The sequence below is a fragment of the Mustela nivalis genome (genome assembly GCF_964662115.1).
Source record: "Mustela nivalis genome assembly, contig: HAP1_SCAFFOLD_122, whole genome shotgun sequence".
Taxonomy (NCBI): domain Eukaryota; kingdom Metazoa; phylum Chordata; class Mammalia; order Carnivora; family Mustelidae; genus Mustela; species Mustela nivalis.
Window position 1 is genome coordinate 818,062 of NW_028136497.1, and position 24,623 is coordinate 842,684.

General features: G+C 48.9%; 1 pseudogene across 1 annotated transcript in view; it reads right to left on the minus strand.

Annotated features, from left to right (window-relative positions):
• Positions 1-3,779: 3,779 nt before the first annotated feature.
• LOC309856999 (piggyBac transposable element-derived protein 5 pseudogene) overlaps positions 3,780-24,623 on the minus strand; it is a 63,883-nt pseudogene continuing 43,039 nt past the window's right edge. The window contains exons 2-3 of the transcript XR_014316671.1: positions 16,353-16,690; positions 3,780-3,904 (exon numbers count right to left, since the gene is read on the minus strand). The product of XR_014316671.1 is annotated as a piggyBac transposable element-derived protein 5 pseudogene (transcript). The remainder of the gene's footprint in view (positions 3,905-16,352; positions 16,691-24,623) is intronic.

A 24,623-nucleotide genomic window follows, 5' to 3' on the forward strand; every position in this document is an offset into this window, starting at 1 on the left:
ATAAGCAGGTCTTCCCTGTTAGAGAGGATTTCAACAGAGCACAGTTAAGAGGAAGTGCAGGTAAGAAACTCAGAACTTGGCCCACCGGACAGAGGGCAGTAGGACAGTGGGCCGGAGGGGTGAGAGAGGGATTGAGAGGAATGGCACGATCAACAGAGGCCAGCCAAGGCAGCCCTGATGCTCAATGTGAGAGGGTGGGCTGGGGATACACTGTGAAAATGGCTTCAAAGTCAGGAAGCAATCCCAGTCAGCACAAAGCAGTCCTGAGCAGGAACCTTCTGGGACCAGGTTGGACACTAAGGTGAGCTGAAAATGGCTGTGGCACCCAGTGCAGTCTGAATCTCACCCATGCCTCTCACAGGCTGGGTGACCCCGGACCAGTTATGCTATGTCCTTTAATGTTTCCTAAAGGGTATATTCACTCCATAACCCTGAGCCATGTTCTCATTTCGGTGAGTGTGGGAGGCCGCAATAAGGCTTGAGACGAGAACCAAACCAGACCCTGACTTGTGCCTCCTTTAAAGTCCAAATAACCTAACAAAAGGTTTAGGACGGGAAAAGTTCAGTAGCACTGGGCAAGAGTCTGTGCTATGTGTTGTGCGCTCGCCTACGTGACTCCCCACACGCTACTAAACAAATGAGAACAATTCGGTTGGGCTAAAAAGTTCGTTGCTGGTCCTTGCTGCCTTAGTACAACCCATAATTTACTTTCAGGTTTGCTGTATTTGTACTGGAATCAGCCATTTGGCGTCATGAGGAACCATAGTTGCTTAACTAAACACAGATGTAATGTCACTATATATATGGCCTTAAGGCTTTGAATAAACTCAGCACTGTTGGACATCCTCCTCAGTGCTCCTCCTGTCCCCCATCTCTTTGCTTCTCGAGTTCTTTTCTTCATCCTCTTACCCTCATGTTCCTGGTTGATTTGTTGCGCCGGCCACGACAGGTGAGGATCTGATGGTGCCCACTATCTACAGAGATCCAATATATACAACTAGGACAGCCTGGAGGGGGGTGGGCAACCCAGGCTGGACAAGGAGTTAAGAAGGAGTCAGGAAGGGCGCCTGGGTGGCTCAGTGGGTTAAGCCGCTGCCTTCGGCTCAGGTCATGATCTCAGGGTCCTGGGATCGAGTCCCGCATCAGGCTCTCTGCTCAGCAGCGAGCCTGCTTCCTCCTCTCTCTCTCTCTCCGCCTGCCTCTCTGCCTACTTGTGATCTCTCTCTGTCAAATAAATAAAGTAAAATAAAAAATCTTAAAAAAAAAAAAAGGAGTCAGGAAGAAGTCATTCCCACACTTGAGGCATGGGTTGGTACTGACCAGAGACACTGGGCAAGAGACAGTGTCCTAGGACTGCTGTAAGACTAGCCGGGTCCAGGCAAAGCGCCTAACAGTGTGAAGATGTAACCCATCTGTAAAAGGTGGACGGGGGGTGGTGGTTTCAGCTGGTTGAGCATCTGACTCTTTGTTTTGGCACAGGTCCATTCACCTGGCCCATTCACCTGTGCCTGCATGTGTTCCGTGGTGTGCTCTTTATCTCTCTCTCTTTCAAATAAATAAATCAAAAAAAAAAAAAAAAAAAAGGAAGTCAGGAAGGATCAGGAGACCTGCTGTGAAGGTCCAAAAGATTCCACCCTCCTCAACTAGCCTCCGGAAATAAAGTAAGTGGATGCCCAGGAGCCTCCTGGACACAAAACTTTCCAAAGCAAAGCTTTCAATTTCATACTGGAGAAAAGGTTGCTGTGCAAATTCAAGACAAAAAAGCCGGCCATGGTGGGGTGGGTTTGGACAGGGTTGGTCCTGTAGGGCTCTGGCCACTAAATGCCCACTGCCCAAGCCAGGAGCCTGGAGTCTGTGCAGCCAGTGCTTCCTGAGGCTTCCACATCATAGCCTCACTCCGAAGTTTCCTCCTGGAAGCTCCTTACCCAGGGAGGCCACCTGTGAGCACCCCCTCACACACACCCCAGCTTCTGCCCCTCCATCCAGCTGGAGTGAAGGATCCCCAAGCCTGCTCTCTCTGGTCTCTCCTGCACAGAGAGGAGTATGTGCCCCGGAAAGGAGGGTCCCTGAGGATACCTGAGTCCTTGGCCCAAAGACAGCTGGCTTGAGAATGTGGGGTTTCGGTGCTCTAGGCACAGCAGTTCCTAGAGGAAACAGGGTAGGGAGCTCCAAGGTGGAGGGGAGTCCCGGGAGTCTGGGATCACAGATGCCAGTGGCCCCCAAGTGGAAGGGTTTCAGTAACTCCAGAGGTGAGAGGGGCCAGGGGTCAGGCCTGGAGGTGGACAAGGACCTGTGGGGTAGGGGGCCGGAGATGGAGGTGATCCCAGGGTGGTTGCAGGCCAAAAGTAGAGGTGTGGGGTGGGGGTGGGGAAAGGGTTCCATGGGCCAGAAAAAAATGGTATCCTGGGGCTCCTGGGTAAAAGGCACTTGAGGTGGAGGGGACCCAGTGGGGCCCAGGCTGCGCGGGCAGAGCCAGCGCCTCTCAGGCTGGGGAGCCCGGCGATTCTGAGGGACAAAATTTTCCATCAAGTTCTGGAAAAGAAGCCTGTCAGCACAGGCGTCTCTCCGGGGTCCAGACGAGCCCAGTGGTGCTGGGCCCCTTGATGTCAGTAGGGTCCCACGGGTTCCCTGGATACCGAGAAGTGGAGCGAGGGCTGTGGGGCAAGGGCTATGGGGCGTAGGAGCACCAGGCCGCCAGGAACCTCTCCGCCAGGCCCCCTCCCGCTCCCTTGGACGAAGGAGCAGGTGGCAGCGGGCAGCAGGGCCCCAGTCTCCCTCTCTGCCTAGCGCCCCTACCCCTCCCCAGCCCCTCAGTACCTGAGTCAGCGGGGCACCGATGCACTCCCCCGCTCCTTGCCCAGCCAGCCCAGAACCCCTGGCTTCCCGGGAGGCGCTACTTGCACAGTGAGTTTGCTGGGCCCACAGAAGGCGGTGGGTGGGGCAGGCAGGTGCGGGCGAGCTGTGGCGGGTGGGGGGCGGCAAACAGCAGTGCAGGCCTCTCTGCAGGCCCGCGCGCCCTCGCCCAGCCTCCTGTTCTGTCCTGTCCGGTGAGGGGGCTGGCTGCGCCCCCTGCTGGTTCCCGCTGCTCTTCTGCTGACTCCAGGACCACAGTCCCCAGCCCAGTCCTGGCCTCCCTGCAGCTCCCTGCCACTGCTTGAGCTCCAGGCTAGGCCCGCTGCTGCTCCTGGGCGGCCGAACTTTGGCCCCGGTGCGGTGTGGCTGGCCCTTTTCTCTCCCCAGGGCACAGTGGAGCCGCGAGGGAAGGCCTGAGGGGATCTTCCGTCTGCTCAGTGCCCGTGGATACTCTCCAGGGGCCTCTCTACCTGGTGGGCTCCACCCATGGCCATCTTGGAACCCCTGGAATCCCCTTCAGAGACCAGGTGAAGCCCTCCTTGGGGAATCCAGGCTCCTGGGACCAAGGCGAGTTGATCTTGTGTACTGCTGGGTTTGTTCCCTGGCCTGGCATGGATTGACAGTTGCTGAATTGATCTATTCTGGGGTCATCAAGGGCAGAGCAAAGAGTTCAGGGCTGGGATCCCCAGGCCTGGGGTCCACACAGGCTTGGAGCCCTCTTGGCTGTCCCTGACAGAATGACCAAAGAGGAACCCTCAGAAACATGGATCTGCCTTGAACTGGCAGAGCCTTCAGGGACAGGAAGGGGAATGTCTCCTTCGCAGAGTATCTGGAAGCCTGCAGTGGAAGATGGATTTGTCTGAGCCATGGTCATTAGTGTTGGGCCAAGGAACCCCTGGCTTGCTTCTCCTACCTGCATCCTATGTCTAAAAGGGTCTCTGGGTGGCTCCCTCAGTGCAGCATCTGTCCAGGGTCCTGGGATCCAGCCCTGCATCTGGCTCCCTGCTCAGTGCAGATCCTGCTTCTCTTTCATCCTCTCCCTCTACTTGTGCTGTCAAATAAAATTAAAAAAAAAAAAAAAAGTTAAGTGGGGGGACAAAATGGCGCGGAAGTAGGAGGCGTCTTTTCAACTTGTACCCCAAAATGAGCTGATTACCTACCAATCACCCATGAACTCCAATCACCCATGAAATCAGCCTGATATCAGAATTATACACATGTGGATCTCTACAGGGGGAGAAGAAGCCAGTGGGCAGGTAAAGCGGAGTGGGAACTGTGAACTGATATCAGAAGATAAACAAAAGGGGGAGGGAGCTACCAGAGGCAACCAGTTGGAAAGTAATACCCCAATACAAGCGAGAGTGCCCTGCGTCTGGGGACCAGCATTAACTCGGAGACTGGTTGAAAGCACTCCAAAAGAGCAAAGCATCTCTGGGGAAATTGTGGGAATCGGGGCGGCTAGGGACAGGGGCTTAAGTCCCTGGTCCCAGGACAGCCTCCCTTGGCACTGAGTCAGAGAGAGTGCGGCAGAGAAACCAGCTCTTGGTCCCTAAGCTGCCAGCGCAAGGAGAATGCATGAGGTCCGTTTCCTGTGAGGGGATGGGAGCCACACCAGGTGGCAGAATGCAAGAGTCCTGCTATAGAGCCTGAGATACTCCCCTGAGAGAGGTATAAAGGCCCAGCAGGTGCCCTTTGATACACGCCCTTGTTTCAGAGCCTGCACCAAACTTTCGCCCCAGAGAGGTGCACGAAGGCCCAGCCTGGTCTCTGGGACCTGTGCCCCATTCTCAGAGCCTGAGACCCGCGCGCGAACCTCTGCCTTCCTTGAAATTGGTGCATGTAAGGTGGGCGCTCTTAGACCCAGAAAGACCGGGCACTCGCAGCCCGGGCCAGCGGGAAAATCTCAGTGTGCGATTGCTGCTTGGAACCTCTCTAGCAGTCTAGAGGTGCCCAAAAGCTGCTGCCGTGCTTTTGGGTACAAGCAAATGATCCTCCATCCCCAGGGACAGCGACTTCGAACCTGCTCTGCCAGCAGCCAAGGGGGAACTTATTTGGGCTCTGCAGCCAGACTGAGGCTTCTCTCTGAGAGGGAGATCAGGGTGCGGTTTGTTTTCCTCTAAAACTACAAAAACCATCAAAAGCGGTCAAAGTGAGAAAAAAAAAGTGAACAAACAAAAAACCGCCAGAGAACAAAAGCCTGAAAAAAAAAAAAGTTTCCTCAGAGCCCACCCCCTTGAGGGGGGCGGTAGGACTTAAGTCAGGGAACATCATTGACTGAAAACCCACATGGCAGGCCCCTTCCCCAGAAAACAAACCAAGAAAGAAAAAAAAAAAAGAGAGAGAGAGAGAGAAAAAAAGTACTACAAGAGAACTACCACTACTACATAGGACACTTTTATCTTTCATTCATTCCCACTATTCTGGTTCTTTTTTTATATATATAGGTAATTTTTTTAACCCCAGCAGGATGGTGGAAGGGGTACATGGCTGAGTGCCTCCCGGGTCTGACCCTGTGTGACGCCACCCGGTGCCTGCAGCTGCCCTCTGGAAGGTGTTGCTTTAGTGGCAGAGCCGGAGGGCACCAAGCGTGTGTGTGTCTCCAAAGTCCTGGGTACCACATCACAATGCCTTCCTGAGAAGCAGAATCAAGGACAGTTGCTGATCTTCATTCCTTCCTACCAAAGGTATCTCATACACCATCTTTGGAAGTTGGAGCCAGGGGGCGCATGGGTGGCTCAGTTGGTTAAGTGTCTTTCTTCAGCTCAGGTCATGATCCCAGGCTCCTGGAATGGAGTCCCACACATTTGCCTCCCTGCTCAGCTCCCCTGAGCCTGCTTCTCCTTCTCCCTCTGCCATTCCCCCAACTTGTGCTTTCTGGCTCTCTGTGTGTCAAATTAGTGAATAAAATCTTTTTAAAAAGTTTGGGCCAGGGATTGCCTGGGTGGCTCAGTGGGTTAAGCCGCTGCCTTCAGCTCAGGTCATGATCTCACGGTCCTGGGATCGAGTCCCGCATCGGGCTCTCTGCTCGGCAGGGAGCCTGCTTCCCTCTCTCTCTGACTGCGTCTCCATCTACTTGTGATTTTTCTCTGTCAAATTTGCCACCTCCCTGAATTTACCTGCATCTTTTCCAAAATCTACTTATCTTCCTGCCTTCGTGACCATAATGAGTCTATAAATTTTCAATAGACAGTGTGAACTCACATTGCTAATATTTGCATAACATGCACCTCTTTCAATCTCAAAGAAAAGCTTCACACCACAATGGTCTCTAATCTCCAATTAGTTTCTGTTCTGGGATCCCACTGGAATTCTATGCGCCTGTCCCCTAAGATCCCATAAATTGTGGTCCAGTTTCCCAGCCAGCCAAGGAAAGCACATGGGAAATCTTGCTGAAGTATGAGTAAGAGCCAACGAAAGGGAACATATTTATCTGCCTCGAATGCTGGGACCTGAGGAAAGCAAGTTTCATTACAGACACATCAGGAAGGAGGTGCAGATTGCTTTTTATGTCACTCTGGAGTGGAGGTCTGCTCACTCACAGAAACTCAAAATCTTCACAAAGGACAATGTCCCCCACCCCCAAAGTCAGCTGGGGATTCTCAGGAAAACTTTAATTGAAAGTATTACGGATTCTCCAACTTCCCAAAATGCAGGAGGAACATCTACAAGCAAGACTGTCACCACTTTTAGGCAATTACACTTATTTACCTTTTTTCTTCCTAGAAAATCATCCCCTCTCCCAATCCATGATCTTCTTTTTGTAACAGTTTCCTAAAGAAGGAAACAGATGTCCTCCCATTCCAGTTACATCCAAAATAATAAAATAAAAATCTTTAAAATTTAAAAAAAAATTGTGATTTGTTGAGACAGAGCACATATGCAGAGGGACAAGCAGACTCTCCCACTGAGCAGGAAGCCCGATTTGGGGCTCGATCCCAGGACCCTGAGACCATGACCTGAACCGAAGGCAGATGCTTAACCAACTGAGGCACCTAGGAAGCCCCCAAATAATTCAATTTTTAATCACTTTGCCATAGACACTTTTGGGTGGCTTTGAAACACCAGAATCTCATGGACTTATCAGTGTCCTCTTCACCATCTCAGAAAAGGACTGGGTGCCTCTCAGAGGCCTCTCTCCCCTCCTGACCCAGGTCCCAGCCAAAGGTCCTTCACATTAGAGTATGAGGAACTGAGCGGGATGGGGTGTGGAAGCACCCTGGGGTGGGGGGCTCTGGGGCCCTCCCACTCCCAACTTCAAAGACAGCGCCTGCTTTCCCCTGCCTCATATAGGTACCCTGGGTTTGCCCTCTTTAAGGTTCCTGGTTGCTGCAAAGGTCTGAAAATCTCCTAAGTAGCACAAAAGCCATCATGTGCATTTTGGCCACACAGGACAGAGGGAGTTTAAAGGAAGAAAGATAAAGGTCCCCAGAATGAGCCAGCAGCTCTGGGCTTCCCTGCACATCTTTCCTGACCTTCAGAACCCTGGGAAGGAGCCCCTTGGTGCAAAGTCACAGGGGGAGCCCACGCACAGCCCAGGCCTCCTGCCCCAGGTCCTCTCCAGCCATAAACTGACCCCCTAGCCCCTTCCAAACCATCTACAGCCTCAAACCACTGACGTGCGGTTCAGCACCCATCTCCAGAGCGCAGGATGCACGTGGCTTCCCGGCACCCTTCCGTGGCCGCTCCCAAAATCACCGTGGGAATGTCGCAGCAAGGAGACAGGGAATCGATTTTTATCCTCTGGGTTGTCTTCCCTCGTAGCCCCTCAGGAGTCCCCACGCAGCAATGCCGTGTGGGCCCTACTGCTCTGAATCCACTTCCCTGGAGGAATCCGCTTTTCTTCAGCGTCTGTGTCTGCAAACCTGGCTCCTCTAACACCCCCCACCAAACGTACCAAGAACCAACGGGGGAAGAAGTTCATTTCTGGCCGAAAAGCCTTTAATCCCTGAGAGCTGTGGCTGATGCAGGAGCAGCTTTTCTCCAAATGGTGATTTCGATACGAGGTCGTTTTACCTGCTGGCCCCCAACATCCCTGACGTGTGGCTCCCAGGGGCCTCCCCGCGGCCAGGCCTGAGAGTGGAGCCCACCCTTGGGCTCATTTTCCACTGCGCTGAATCCAGGCAGCGGTCCCGTCTCACTACAAAGGGTGCTGAGTAATGAGGTGCTGCCACCAGGAAGAGAGGCAGCAGGTCAGACAGATCTGTAGAATGACACTGGCCTTCAATGGCCCCTCACAAGGGAAATACCATTAAGTAGCAGATCTGAACAGATATACTGTGTTCCACATTCACGCCGTAAGGATGGGGTTTCCTCGAGCCCTAATCAAAGGAACTCTTTCACCTGAGTTCACTTGACCAATCGGTGACTCAGTTTCCTTATACTAAAAATGAGGATAACAATACATCACAAGATTGTTTTGAGGAGTACACACGTTACAAAGTGTTTAGAGGCACCTGGGTGGCTCAGTGGGTAAGCATCTGACTTCAGCTTAGGTCATGATCTCATGGTCCTGGGAGAGGGCCGTGTCAGGCTCCTTGCTCAGCGAGGAGTCTGCATGTCCCTCTCCCTCCCTCTTCACTTCCTGCCCTCTCTCTCTCTCTCTCAAATATATAAATAAAATCTTTAAAAAAACCGAAGTTCTTAGAACACTATATGCACATAGTACAGGACACACAAGCACTTGTTAAACAGATAAAAGGGTACAAGAGGCTGGCTTCCCTTCAGATTTCTAATAGGCTCCTGTCTGGGGGTCTCTAGCTCTTAGGAAGTGGGGAGGCCACAGAAGCCCAAGATTGTAGAGTTCCTCCGAGGCCAAGTTCAGTTTTCTATGCAGGACAGAAAACCTATAAAACACATCCCAGACTTGCTTCGCTGCCTTCCTAGTAGGGAATCCATTCCCTCAAGAGTGGTCCAACCTCTCTTCCACTATTTGGGATGTAGAAAACGTTTAGACATTTCTCCATTGGTGCTCATTCCATCCTCATTTTTAACAATCTAGCTGTGTGTTCATCTGGTCTTCTGTTAGTTCCTTTATCCAACAAACATAGAGGACTCACCGTGTCCTAACTGTGACCAAGACATCCAGCATCTCATCCCACAAAGGAAACATATTAGCAAATGTGGCAGCAAAGAGGGATGGGGTAAGGCAGTGACATCTGAATCAAGATCAAACTAACAAGCAGAGCCTGCCATGAAGAACATTCCAGGTATGGGCCCCATAGGCATGAAGGCGGAAATGAATAGATTATGTGCAGACAGCAGGACAGGGGACTAAGGGGACACTGGAAAGGAAGGCTGCGGAGCAGCTGTTGGCATTGGAGGCCTTGCGAAGGACTCTGGAATTCCCTTTGGTTTCAGCCAGAAGCTACATGAAGGTTTAAGCAGGGAATCATCAGATTAGCGTATATTTGTAAAAGATCGCTCCTCTTCCACAGAAGACATGGGGATGGGGTGGGGGTGTCCACGAGCCTAGAAGCTGGAAATGGAAGCAGATGAAGTTTCCAATATCCTGGCCAAGGAGTGAGTCTGTCGCAGTGAGAGTGTCAAGATTTTCAGTTCTAAACTTTTTAGTAAAGTGGCTTATTAAACACACAGCTAACTATTGCCCGGGGTTCCTACTTTTGTAATAAGTTTTTTCTGAAACTCAAAAAGGGGAGAGGGGCTCTCTGCACCACGTGCCAGTCGGGGCAAAACATCATCGTCACATTACAGGGTGTTTTCAGAGCCTGTTATCCTTTTAGTACGACATCCCTCCCACCCCGAGACAACACCGTGCCTCTTTCCGCCAACAGAAGTTGAGTTTTTCCCTTTCCCTCTTCCTTCTTTCGAGGGCAGAGCTCAGGGCTTCTCCAGAGATTCCATCCTAAGTTCATAGATCTCACCGAGCCGACCACATTCCCCTCCCTGTGGGCGCCAGGAAACACTGTAAACATCTGTATCTGCACCTGAACATGGGACCTTGGATCCCAGCTACAGTTACTTGTGCTGTGGTAACAAGGACATCATGTCACGTTTCAGGACATTTTTGTATATAAGGCCTCGGGTCGGGATGCTCAGGGTAGGAAAAGGGTGGGTTCACCCCTGGGCAGAGTGGCATACCTTCTCTCTCCTCCTGGCCTTTGCCCGAGTTGGAGATGCCCTGTTCCTTCCTCTTCACCTGAGTAATCATTATCTCTGCTTCCAGAAGCAGCTCAGGGGGCCACCTCCATCCGAGGGGCCACCTCCTCCCCAACCCCGCTGGACCAGGTGACCCTCCCCAGAATTCCATATAAATCCCTGTTAACGTTGATCCCACTGCTTCCCAGAGGCTCTTTCTCCTTGTCTTTACTTTGTCTCTCCTGCTGGACCCCAGGAGACAGGTCTCACTCATCATTTTATCCCAGCAGGGTTCAGTATGTTGCTGAATTAACACATGGCATGTCCCGCACATCGCTGGCAGCTGGATGAACTGGAACACAGTGTGGCAGCATGTACTGAAGCAGGGGTTCTCAGAGCACCAGGGGATTCAGTCGGTGAAGCATCTGCCTTCGGCTCAGGTCATGATCCTAAGGTCCTGGGATCCAGGCCTGCACCGGGATCCCTACTCAACAGGGAGTTGGCTTCTCCCTCTCCCTCTGCTTCTCCCCTCCCTCTCAAATAAATACATAAAATCTTTTCAAAAAATAAATTTTAAATAAATTTTAAGAAAATTAAGCAGTTGTTCTCAGCTGCAGGTGATTTGGCTCCCCAGGGGACATATGGCAATGCCTGGAGAAACGTTTGGTTGATGTAATTGGAGGAAAGGGCGCCACTGGGCATTTGGTGGGGAGAGGCCAAATGGAGGTGGCCAACATCTGGCCATGCACAAGACAGGCCTCAGCAAAACATCACCCAGTCCACGAGGTCGACAGGGGAGACCCACATCTAATCTAGGACCTGGAAAACCTTTTCCTAGCTTTACATGATCAAGGGAAATGTATCTGTCCATCAAAACCACAGGAATGTCTAAAGCAGCTTATCCTCGGAAGCCCCAAACTGGATGCCATGTAAAAGACCATTAACAGGAGAACGGATAACTGACTACAGTACCTACGTGATGGAAGACAACAGACGATAACGAAATTTAAGATGCCACATACGCGACAACAAGAAGGAATCCACAGATGTCCTGAGGAACTGAACCACCAGAGCAAGGTAACAGGCAAACTTGATCGCTGGTGATGGAAGAGAAGCAGGGGGCAGGGAGTGACTGGGAAGGAGCAGGAAAGAACCTCTGGTGTGCTCAGAATGTTCCTGATCCTCATCTGGGTAGTAGTTACACACAGCGTGCCGCATGCTAGGACTCATGTGCTGTGTGTGTGTATTACACCTCAGCAAGCTTTACCAAAGGCAACGGTCCTCCAAGAGCCCCGGCGGGCAGGATTCACACACTGGAGCAGGTCCTCCGAGCATGACTTTCTAAGGATTTCGGTGCACAGCCGGCAGGAGCATTGTAGATATGTTTATGGAGACCTATTTCACCACAGACACCAAAAACCTTACAGTGGGTCCTTGATTCAATTCTGCTTCGGTCATTTTCTGCTAAGGATTGTGCTACAGATGTGCACACAGACTTAGGTTTCAAGAATATTTATCACAGCAGAACAAATACAAGAGGGAGGCAGCAACAACACGGACCCAGAGGAAACTGTGTGATACCGCGGACTCATTAAAATCGACATTTAAAAATGTAAATGGAAAACGACTACAATATATTAATTACAATTAAAGAGCAGGTCACCCAACAAGCTGACACCTAAGATATATGAAGAATATACTCAATATGATTAACTATGATTAGCTAAGGTCATGAGGGGTTATGGGATTTCTTAAAATTTTATCATTTTCCCCTAAAATGTACATATATTACTTATTAATAAGAAAAAATACACAATCACACTTCTTAAAAATAAAGGTGAGTTTTCAACTCTAAAACTGAGTACCAGGGGCGCCTGGGTGGTTCAGTGGGTTAAAGCCTCTGCCTTCGGCTCAGGTCATGATCTCAGGGTCCTGGGATCCAGCCCCGCATCGGGCTCTCTGCTCAGCAGGGAGTCTGCTTCCTCGTCCCTCTCTCTGCCTGCCTCTCTGCCTACTTGTGATCTCTATCTGTCAAATAAAATAAATAAAATCTTTAAATAAATAAAATAAAACTGAGTACCAGACCCCACACAACTCCCAGATTCCCCATGGATTCAGAGCCCTGCTGCCTGCAGAAGCGCTCTATCGATGCTCATCACAGTGGCTGAGACAGATTAAATAAAGAGATAACATTGCAGATTTCCTGTCTCTTATCCGACTGTGCAGATTGGTTAAACAAATCCAAATCCATACATGCATTAGATCTCACTGAACTGAGTACGCCCTGAGAAAAAGACCCTGTAAAGCAATTCCCTGTAAAAATACGAAAGTATTTCTGACAGCAAAAGTTTTCAGATTGCTGTAACGAAAAAAAAAAACTAAAAAGGCACGACCTTCCCTGATTAATAAAGTCTCCCTCGAGAGAAGGCTACCACTTCCCAAGGTAATCTCATCGCCTCAGACGAATCCATGTTTCTCTGTGAAGTGGAGGTGATCGCGGCTCTCTCGGAGTACTCACAAAGGTTTGGCATGATTATGAAACGGAACATTATGACCGGGGCCCGCTGGTTGTGGTCACCGTCATGCCCACAGCCTGAACACCACCTCCCTCCAGGAAGCTCCCTTCTCTGAATTCTGTGTGGTAGGGGCACGTGGCTGACTATTAGGGAGCACTGCATAAGGCGTACCCTGTCGCTCGCCCAGACGCACAGCTCCTCCCGGAGCCACCGAATGCCATACAGAGCTAAAGCTGGGAGCAGTGGCTCACCGTGGACACCAATGATGAGGGCTCAGGTACCTCAGCTCACAAACCCATTACAAGCATATACATTTAACTCTAGCTTTAAGATGTTTCTCCTCTTACTTCTCAGTCAAAAAAGACTTTAAGCTGAGTAAACCAACAACAAACCCTAAGATAAAACATTTAACCCTGTTAACTTCCTAAGGCCTACGGTCGTCTTCAGCTTCTCAAGGTCACACCTCCCTGCTGAATGATTACCGAGGGTTGCTGACATGGTACACAGAAAAAAAAAACTCTTAGGATGTCCAGCCTCTAAGAGAAAAAGCAAACAGCTCAGAATGCAGCCAGCCATGGCAAAGGAACCACCGACAAAGCCAAACACAGAGGGGCCCCTGAGCATCTGGGAAATCTTCCTGTTCCTTTGCCTCCTCAGAGGAAACGAGTCACAAGACTGCTCAGAATGGGAAATGAGAAGGGCAGAAGCCCGGAAACCAGCGCGTCCTGAATTTCGTGCTGCTTCCAAGGAGTGAGCCCGCCTGCTGTGCTGCTGTGTCAGTTATTTACACAGTGGGCAGGTGAGGCTGACAGCTTGAAGGGGTTATTTTAGAGGGAGAGCTGTAAGTCTGATCAGGAGAAGGTTCTGGACCCTGGGGTCCCAGCACGCATCTCCAGCTTCCAAGCTGACCCTCCCTTCAGACAGGGTTTAAGAGGCAGCAGGGCAAGCATGGTCTTTGTATTTAAATCACCTCAAGGGGGCCCATATCTCCAGGCACAACCAGAAGCCAGGGAGGAGAGGGAAGGGGGAGAGGGAGAGGGTACCTCCACTCCTATCTGCTGGCTGCACTTCTGGAGCGCCTGATCCAGGAAGCTAAATGTGTGGACAGAACAGAAGGAAGAATCTGGGAAGACTGGAAGACTAGAAGAGCTGTTCGTGGACTAGTCTCAACCTGAACCACAGAAACACCTCTGCCTCCCTGCCCTCCTCCCCTCGGCTGGGCACCAGGTGCCTCCCTACTGCACTCCAGATGCAGATCCAAGCTCAGGGGTGCCCAGTGCCGATGCCTCTCTCTGGCGCAAGGACTCTAGGGCATCAGCGGGACTCCTAGACAGCACCTGTGATCTCTAATTTAAAACCAAAACCAAAATCCCCAACCAGCCCAATCCAGCACAAGCAATACATATTTATGTGTAAGACACCTATGCACACATACACATTCACTTATCTACACACACACACACACACACACACACACACACGCTTTTGCAGCAGAAGGCAGGCATGAAACCTGTTCCCTAAGTCCTTTGCTTTCCTCATCTGCTTCTAGCAGCAACAGCCATTTCTGCTACGGATTTTCCTATTCGAGGGTTGATCACAGATCCAAATGCCACCATCCTGTTTGCCACCCTTTCCTACCCCACCGGCCCACTGACGTCTGTCAGTGAACCAGGGAACAAAGATGGAAGACAGGCCCAAGCTGCCTTCCTAAAGTGGGGTTATATTTGACACTTTAATAAACCTCAGAGCCTGAGCCTCTCTGCTCTCAGACTGGCCAGGGTGCAGCTCTCACTCTTACCAAACCCGTCCATCTCTCCTCCCCCCACCGCGGGGCACAAGGGTTTTCTCTGCCCGGCATCTATTTCCAGGCCCCATAAATCATATCCCATTGTTCCAGGCCATCTGAACTCATGCTTAATAAACCATCCACCTCACCCTTCCGCCACCACCCCAAATTTCCCACAGGGAAAGACTGTTTCAAGAAGAAAAGGAAATTCTTCATTAGGGCTGGATTTTAAAAGCAAGCTTCCACAAAAAACCAGAAAACAAAATTGGGTATAAATACCACCCAATAACCACTAAATGTCTTTGGTTAAAGCACCTGCCTGCCTGTGATTCTCAGGTCCAGATGTGAGCTCAGTGCACATCCAAAGGAAGCAGAATTTGAACCTGATGCTAAATGACAAATGATCCTGAACTTCATGACCATTTAAGTGCCACAGTGGCTAGACTAAATTGCTCTGATGCAGAATTTCTCCCAAGTATAGGTTACTGAGAAACATAATATTGCTTGAAAATGTATTTAGGTGCGCTCATCCTTCTCAGACCAACACTCATGGGCTCTTAGTCATAACCAGGCTTAAGCAAACACGATTCCCCTATTTTCCCCAGAGAGGGAGGGAAACAAGAGGACATGTCTCTCATGTTCCAAGATCAAAAACTGGATCACAGCACTCACAGCATCAAGTCTGCCAAACCAGAGCTCTGGGTACGTACAATTCTTAAAGAGCTAATTGAATGGAAAACAGCCATCTGGGGCTGGAAACCCTTATGACATTCTGGGAAATGTATGGGCTTTAAAAGGATTATGCAGGGTGATGGGACTTTCAAAATTCCCAAACTCTGAACTGAAGCCTAAATGAGAATATGTTAAATTCACCCATTCCAAAACACAGCACAGTTGACTCGGACCCTAGAGCCCAGCTGTAGCTCAGGGTGTCCACACTGCAGCCTGTCTGTGGGAGGTCTGCAGACCACTCCCTGCTGAGAGAGTCCAGCCAACCCAATCAGCCTACCAGCAGGCTGTGGCACAAGGTCCAGATCCTAGCCCAGGCACCAGCCAGGGTTCCCTTTGGCCTGCCCTCTTATGGTTGAACAACAATCATGGAGAGCCACAGGGAGAGCGGCATTGGGTCCAGTATGGCCACTCCCTGGTCCTCCACAACACTGGTTGCACACTCTTCAACACAAGAAAATGGTGTGCAGAAACAAGGGCCTGCCACAGTAGGCTGTCGAGCAAGGAACAGAAAGCATCAGGGGACAGGTGGGACTGCTGGCTGGTCTCCATCTCTCCCAGAGGGCAGAGGCCGCAGAGCTTCTGCAGGCTAAGCAGAGACGTGTCAGAATTACCTTCCCAAAAAGTAGGCAGTAAAGGAGGATTTCAAGCAGCCACAACCACCAGCAGGCCTGCGACCTCCAGATATCAGGGGCTTGACCATGACCGTGTCGGTAAGCAGAACACACAAGTGCCTTCTGGAGCGAGAGAAGACAGCTTAACGCTGATAACTGGTCCTCTCACTCTGCTCTCAGCAAGTGATCCTGAAAGGGATGGACAAAGTTGGTCAGATTCACTGGAGAAAACACGAGCCAGTGAAGATGTCCCGGCTCGCACTAGGCCTCCCTCCAAAGGCTGGCTGCCCCACCCCTGGCACCTGGGTAACGCTGCTCTGGGGCCATCCACACAAAACGATTTACGTACCCCCCACCCGCAACAAACAGACACACACACACACACACACACACACACAAGCTGCATCGGGCTTTAGGAACCTAACTCAAACGCACCCCTAACAACAACCCCACAGGTGTGACTGGGTTGGACACTCCCAGCAAGGGAGGAAAGGCCCTCCCCTTGGGTCCTTGCCAGCGGCAGGGTGCCACCTGGGCCTCCGCCTCATCCTCTCCATCCGCGAAGAAGTCGGAGCGGCCCCCACCAACCACCACCACGCAACCAGATTCTCGCACTTCAAATCCCCGCTGCCAGGGCCCCATCTGTGTGCTGACCGAAAAGCCGCCCTCAAGCAGCCAGCCCGCGGAGCATCCGGAGTTCTCCCAGCCCCGCGCTCACGCCTCCCCAGGCAGCCCCCGCACCGGCGGGCCGCGCCTTACCGCCAGTGTCCACGAAGCGCGGGGGCGGGCGGTCCCGCAGCGTGGCACTCCAACCCGCGCTGGCCTCGTCCTCGTCGGACTCCTGCCCTTCGGGGGCGTCGGGAGGCAGCAGGGGGCCGGGGCGCTTGTGTTTGGCGTCTGAGGAGGCGGCGGAGGAGGAGCGCGAGGCGGCGGACGTGGAGCGCGAGGCGGCGGACGTGCTGTAGAAGGCGTTCCCGCCGCTGTCCGGGCCGGACTCGCCGAACACTTCGTCCCAGATGTGCAGGCTCTCGTGGCGCGCGAGGGCCGCCTCCAGCAGCGCCGGCGCCCTTCTCCGCGCGCTCCCGCCGACCTGGGCCCTGGCCCCGGCCGCCGCCCGCGCGCCCGCCCCCCAGAGCGCCTCCCAGCCGCACGCGCTGGGCACCGGGCCCGCGCCGCGGGCCCGCCGACCCCCACCAGCGCAGCCCGCAGCACAGCGCCTGCCGCCCCACGCCCGGCCGGCCCGCCATCTTGGCCGCCTCGGGCCCAGCGCCCTCGGAAGCGCCCTCGGAGCTCGGGCGCCGCAGGCTGCAGGCCGCGGAGGGACGCAGGGCGCGAGGGCGGGAGGCAGGGGCTGCGGCCGGGCCCAGGTGCCGCCGCTACCGCCGCCGCTGCGTCTCCTCCGCACCCGCTGCGTCCCCGCGCGCCCTCCCGCCGCACCCCGCGCTCCCTGGCGGACCTTCCCGGGCGCCAGCCGCCAGAGACGGCCCCGCCTCCTCGCACATCCGGCCGCCCGCCGGCCAATGGGGAGCAGGCCGGGGCGGGGCCCGCGCGGGGCACGCCCCACACCCCTCGGCGGAGCGGGGCAAGGAGAGCAGCTGCGGCGCCGGTGGCGGCAGGGGGGAGGGCGGCCGGTGGCTTCCTCGCCTGCGGGACGTGTGGCCCGGGACGGCCACCCGCAGGCCCCGCGCGGCCCCGCAGGGGGAAGGGAGGAACCGAGTGGGTGTCGGGTGTGGGGGGGACGCAGCCGGTCTTCCCGCCGCCCCAGCCGGCTCACGGAGCGTGAAGCCCGCGCTCTCGGTCCCCTTCCGCAGTCGGCACCGGCGGCGGCGGGGAGCTCTCCGCCCCGGTGGTTCTGAACCAGGCGCTGCGGAAATTCCAGGTAGGCGCCGGGCCTGAGGGTCACGATTCCCGTGGCTGCTGTGGCTGCTGCTGCTTCGGTGCTCCACAGCCGGCTGTACCTTGAGCTCTTGCAAGCACAAGGGCTATCTGGCTTCCGGGAGCCTTGCTCTAATAAGGAGCCCTCCTCGCTGGTTCATTCCTGGGGTCAGGTGGTGACTCAGTCTCGCTTCAATACCCCTGTAATTTGAGGGGGTCAACATCCAATCTTAGTCATTCCTTCCGTCTTTGACCTTTGACATCTTTAAACTCAAAATATTCATTCACATGACATTGCTTTGTATATGAATTGGCTGATATACGTGAAATGGTTTGCAAAGCATTTCAAATCCGTTGGAAGAATTGTGTCACAGAAAAGAACTGGTTTCCAGCACTTCTCTATACTGTGTTAACCAGGGAAAGATTCTGAAGAGAGTTCATACAGGTAATCAGACTTAAAAAGGTCATTGACACATAGATTAAAGACGAAAAGTAAGATTGCGTAGCTCAAGTTCAAATTCTGCAATTAGGAATTCTGTAATACTCCTGTAAAATTTAATGACATATATTTTAAAAAATAATTGAAAGGGATCAAAACACTGAAATACATAGGCAAGGACTCCTTCTCTTCTCCAGGCAGCCAATGAAAAAGTCAGCAGCTAAAGTGAGTATTTTAAAAACATTAGCTAGCTTTGCTACCCAGAGGAAGCAGGAAGTAGAGCAGTAACAGTTACAAGGATGGAATCAGTCTTCCATTGTGCCAAATCTGCATTTGTGTGGTGCTAATCCCAAAGAAACCTTGGAGTATTTGTGCTTATGAGCTCTCAAGTGCTTGTAGCTCACAGAGCATGCAACACTGGGAGAGGATTATATGGTCACAAAAGAAACAGACTGGCAAATCAAATTGTTATCCAAACCCTGGCCCAACAAAAATGAGATGGCTATGTCCATTTAGAATCAAGGGTTTAGCAACCAAGTGCTACTTTGTTTAAACAAATGTTTCCGACCAAGAACAGTAAAAATACTTCAGCCTTTAAAAACAGGTGGCTGATTCTCCTTGTGAAAGGAGGGGAGGAAAGGGAAGAAAACAACTGGAAAACAAAAACCAAAAAACTTTCCCATCTGCTTGGCAACCTCCTACTCGATGCAATGATTATGGTTCTACATCATTAAGTTTTACAAGTAATGTTTTCTGGGAGGATAATTATAGAACCAGCATTATACTGAGATCTTTTAACTTTGAGTCATTTAAACACATCTTCCAAATAATACAACTTTGTAATATAATTAATTTTAAATTTAATATTGAGCTTTTGGTTCATAGTCTGCACAAAAGGCTCCAGGGTAGTAAGAACGACCCATTTCTGTAGTAGATTCCTTAGGCTTTGTTAAGCCAGAGAGGTTCATGCTCTTGTGAAACTGGGGATAATAGCCATATTTCATTGAGTCTTGGCCTCCTTTCCTGGTATAGTTTAATAAGAAACAAAAAATGCTACCATTCAAACTATGATACAATGTTTTCTTTTCATTAATATTTTAATTTAAATGTATTCAAAAAGCTCTTTGGTAAGTATTTAGACAGATTTTTATTACATATGGCCTTAATGCATACATAAAATAAAAGTTAAAATTTTGGGTTAACGTTTTTCCAAACCTCACATTAAGAATCTCACTACTTTTATTTACTTTCTAACTGAGAGATTTCAGTGCCCAGATTTTTCTCACAATATGTTCCTCTGAGCCACCCAGAGCTTTTGTCATGCTGCACTTAAAAAATTATTATTAGACATATACCTGACATTCAATGTTAAATTAGTTTCAGGTGTACAACATAGTAATTTGACAATTCTATACATTACTCAGTGATCACCACAGTAAGTATATCATCACGTCACCATATAAACTTATTATAATATCATTGGCTGTATTCCCAATGCTGTACTTTTCATCTCCAGATAAGAACAAGAAATTATTTTATTTATTTTATAACAGGAAATTTGTACCTCTTAATCCCCTTCACCTATTTCACCCATCCCCCATCCACCTTCCCTCCCATAACCACCAGTTTGTTCTTTGTATTTAAGAGTCTATTTCTGTTTTATTTTTTTGTCTGTTCACTTGTTTCTTTTTTTATATTCCATATAGACGTGAAATTACAGGGGCCCCTGGGTGGCTTAGTGGGTTAAAGCCTCTGCCTTTGGCTCAGGTCATGATACCATGTTCCTGGAATCGAGCCCCGAGTCGGGCTCTCTGCTCGGTGGGGACCCTGCTTCACCTGCCTCTCTGCCTGTCTCTCTGCCTACTTGTGATCTCTCTCTCTTTCAAATAAATAAATAAAATCTTAAAAAGAAAAAAAAAAGGAAGTGAAATCATATGGTATTTGCCTTTCTCGGTCTGACTTATTTCTCTTAACCTAATACCTTCTAGATCCAGCCATATTGTCACAAATAGCAAGATCTCATTCTTTTTTATAGCTGGATAATATTCCATTATATATCTATATACACCATATCTTTACCCATTCATCTACTGATAAACACCTGAACTGCTTCCATATACTGGCTATTATAAATAGTGCTGCAGAAAACCTAGGAGGGCATATATCTTTTTGAATCAAGTGTTTTTATTTCCTTTGGGTAAATATCAAGTACTAGAATTACTAAAGCATATGGTAAATCTATTTTTAATTTTTTGAGGAACCTCCATACTGTTTTCCACAGTTGTTGCACCAATTTACATTCCCACTAAAAATGTACAGAGGTTCCTTTTTCTCCACATCCTGGCCAACACTTGTTCTTTCTTGTCTTTTTAATACTAGCCATTCTGACAAGTATAAGGTGATAGATCTCCCTGTGGTTTTGATTTTATTTTCCTGATGATGAGTGATATTGAGCATCTTTTCACATGTCTATTGGGTGTCTGTATGTATTTTTTGGAAAAATGTCTATTAAGTCCTCTGCCCATTTTTCAATTGGATTATATGTTGGGGTTTGGGTTTTTTGGGGGTTTGGTGTGTGTGTGTGTGTGTGTTCTTTACATATTTTGGTTATTAATTCTTTATTTTATTTATCATTCACCACTGTCTTCTCCCATTCTGTAGGTTCCCTTTTGGTTTTGTTGCGGGTTTCCCTTACTGTGCAAAAGCTTTTTATTTTGTTGTAGTCTTAATAATTTATTTTTGTTCTTGTTTCCCTTGCCTAAGCAGACATACCCACAAATAATGTTGCTAAAACCAATCTCCAAGTGATTACTGCTTATTGTCTTTTAGGAGTTTTATGGTTTCAGGGCTCTCATTTATTCATTTAATTTTTTTTTTAAGTAAGCTTTACACTGAATGTGGGACCTAAACTCACAGCCTCAAGAATAAGAGTCACATGCTGTAAAGGCTGAGCAAGACAGGCACACCTCACACTTCACATTTAGATCTTTGATCCATTTTGAGTTTCTTTACGTGTATGGTAAAAGAATGTGGTCTAGTTTCATTCTTTTGCAAATGGCTCTCCAGTTTTCCCAACACTGTTTTTGAGGAGACTTTCTTCTGTTACATATACTTGCCTCCTTTGTCAAAGATTAATTGACCATATAATTGTGGATTTATTTCTGGGCTCTCTATCCTGTTTCCGTTGATTTATGCGTATATTTTCTCCCAGTACCCTACTGTTTTGATTACTATAACGTTGTAGTATATCTTGAAATCCAAGAAATTGATACCTCCAGCTTTGTTCTCCTTTCTCAAGATTGTTTTGCATGCTACACTTCTTATAAAAGTATTCTGAGGTCATCCATTCTGCTTGGTTTGATGCTGGTAGGGTTTCTCTTTTTCTTTTTTCTTTTTTTTTTTTCCTTATCTGAGATTTTGTTCTCAAAATCTCTTGAGCTTTGTTCTCCTTTCTCAAGATTGTTTTTTTTTTTCCTTATCTGAGATTTTGTTCTCAAAATCTCTTGAGCTTTGTTCTCCTTTCTCAAGATTGTTTTGCATGCTACACTTCTTATAAAAGTATTCTGAGGTCATCCATTCTGCTTGGTTTGATGCTGGTAGGGTTTCTCTTTTTCTTTTTTCTTTTTTTTTTTTCCTTATCTGAGATTTTGTTCTCAAAATCTCTTGAGCTTTGTTCTCCTTTCTCAAGATTGTTTTTTTTTCCTTATCTGAGATTTTGTTCTCAAAATCTCTTGAGCTTTGTTCTCCTTTCTCAAGATTGTTTTGCATGCTACACTTCTTATAAAAGTATTCTGAGGTCATCCATTCTGCTTGGTTTGATGCTGGTAGGGTTTCTCTTTTTCTTTTTTCTTTTTTTTTTTCCTTATCTGAGATTTTGTTCTCAAAATCTCTTGAGCTTTGTTCTCCTTTCTCAAGATTGTTTTTTTTTCCTTATCTGAGATTTTGTTCTCAAAATCTCTTGAGCTTTGTTCTCCTTTCTCAAGATTGTTTTGCATGCTACACTTCTTATAAAAGTATTCTGAGGTCATCCATTCTGCTTGGTTTGATGCTGGTAGGGTTTCTCTTTTTCTTTTTCTTTTTTATTTCCTTATCTGAGATTTTCATATAATAACCAGTTTATTTTCTTTCTTTAAATGGTCCTCAAAAGGCCTGTGGCTTGGCATGCCAAGGGATGTAGATGATCAGTTGTGCCCTAGGAGCAGTAACCACATGGCACAGGGTCAAGCTGTGGTAACTTTATAGGGACTTCCACCTGCTCAGCCCCAACTATAAGACAATTCCTGACATTGGAGATGTGAAAGAAAATGGGAGGGGAGGGGCATCTTAAAATCCATAAAATATGGCATATTGTCTCCTGTTTGTACTTTTACAATTTCTGATTTTGCAAATGGCCAAGCTGCCGCAGGGAACAAAAATGAGGTCCTAAGGTGGCAGAGACTGACCTGGCCAGCCCTGTACTGCACAGGCTATGCGTTACTGGATCAGTGTGAATGGAGAAAGCAGGGCTGAGTCAGGGAAGCTGCTGCTTCTCCCTACATTGCCTTCATCACTCACAGGGAGGGGGCCCAAAGCCAAGGAGGACCTCCTGGAACTGAGACAGGGGAGGGGAAAAGAAAGCTGAACGATGCCACAGCTGCTGAACCATGACCAAAATATGGGGGAGAAGGCTGGAGGCAAATGTGCATGGTACACCGTGACATTTGGAGTCCTAGGTGTCATAGAAGCTTAAGGATCCAACCTTGCTCAAACTGATTTTACATGATGATTTTATCTACTAATCAACCCAGAGATGCAGAGGATGAAATAGGGCAATACTATAGAAAATGCTTGAGAGAAATCTCTCTTATGATTGAGATAACCTGATATTTCCATTGATTGATTGATTGATTCATTCATTCATTCGTTCAACAATTATGTACTGAGTATTATGTATCAAATCCTCTTCTGAACACAGAATAAATAAGGAAAAAAACCCACAAATACCATTTTTATAGCACATGCATTCAAATAGAAGAGAGAGAACAGACAGTAAATAAATAAATATATAATATGTCAGCTGTTGATAAGAAGTCAAAAGTAGAGAGGGACAGAAACTATGTTGATTGTGATGGTGCTGGTGCTGGCTGTGTGTGCAGTTAGGGGAGATTACTCTGATAAGAAGACATTGGCAGATCCTTGAGTGGATTCAGAGAACAAGACGGGTACATTTAAGAAGAGGAAACAAGTGCAACGCCCCAAGAAAGGCACGCACTTGCTGTACTCTGTTAAACACTAAGGAGGCTGGTGAGCGGAGGCAGAGACAGCTGAGTGAAGAGGTAGGAGATGAATTGAGAAGGAAGTTGAGTGTTAAATTTTGTAAGACTGAATTTTGTATTGAGTGAAATGGGGAGCCATTGGAGATCTTAGAGCAGAGAAATAACAAGGTCTGACTTTTGTCTTAAACGGATTGCTTTAACTGCTGAGTGGAAAATAAACTAGAACAGAGCAAAGATGGAATCCAGAAGACCAGATAGGAGACTATTACAATAACTCATAGAAGACGGTGTTTTGGACCACAGTGGGAGTAACTGAAATGTGGAGAACTGGTCAGATTTAGAATATATTTTGAAGATAGAATCCACAGTTTCTACCAAAGAATTAAACGTGGGCAGTGAAAGAAAGAGATGAATCAAGAATGACTCTACAGTTTCCTGTTTGAGCTATTGCAAGACCAGCAGAGCTCGAGAAGAATAAGAGCTTGGTTTTGAACATGTTGGGTTTAACTCATCTAGGTAGATCTGGAAAGCAGGCAGTGGAAGAAAGCTCAAAATCCAGGTCTGGACTGGAGGTGGAGATGTGGAGTCATCAGGAGATAGATGGTAGAAGAGGGACAGTCACCAAGGACTCAGTGTAGACAGAGGAGAAGTCTGAGGTTGGGTCCTGGAGCACATTCATACTCAGAGATCAGGGAAATGAGAAGAAATCCCAAGTGGAGGGGCATGTCATCACTCAGAAGGGATTGGAGTAAGGGTTCCACCCAGGTAAACTTAGTGGGATTCTGTGGGTCTTCTTTCCTTACCGATTTTTCTTTTCAAGATTTATTTGAGAGAGAGAGAGAGAGAGAGAGAGAGCAGGAGCACACACATGCAGGGGGAAGAGACAGAAGGAGAGGGAGAGAATCTCAATCAGATTCCCCGCTGAGCATGGAGCCTGACATGGGGCTCAACTCCATAACCCTGAGCTCATGACCTGAGCCAAGATTCACACGCTTAACCACTTAGCAACCTAGACACCCACCCAGTTTGTTTTTCATTCTTTTTTAAAAATATTTTATTCATTTATTTATTTGACACAGAGAGAAAGAGAGAGAGAGAGATCACAAGTAGGCAGAGAGGCAGGCAGAGGGAGAGGGAGAAGCAGGTTTCCTGCTGAGCAGAGAGCCTGATGAGAGAGCCCGAGACCCTGAGACCAGGATCTGAGCTGAAGCCACCCAGGTGCCCTCAATTTACTTTTCTCAGTGAAGTCATCAGAATGGTCGGTCATCAGCTGTATCTGATGGAAGGTGTTCAATTCTCACTCTGAACAAAATGGCTGTACATTAGAATCACTGGGAGAATTTTAAAAGCACACTTATATCCAGACCCTAATTGGATATTAATCTAATTGGTTCTACACCAATTAGATCAGGTCCTTTGGAGGTGGGCACTCCTGTGTTTTAAAGTCTTCCAGGTGATTCA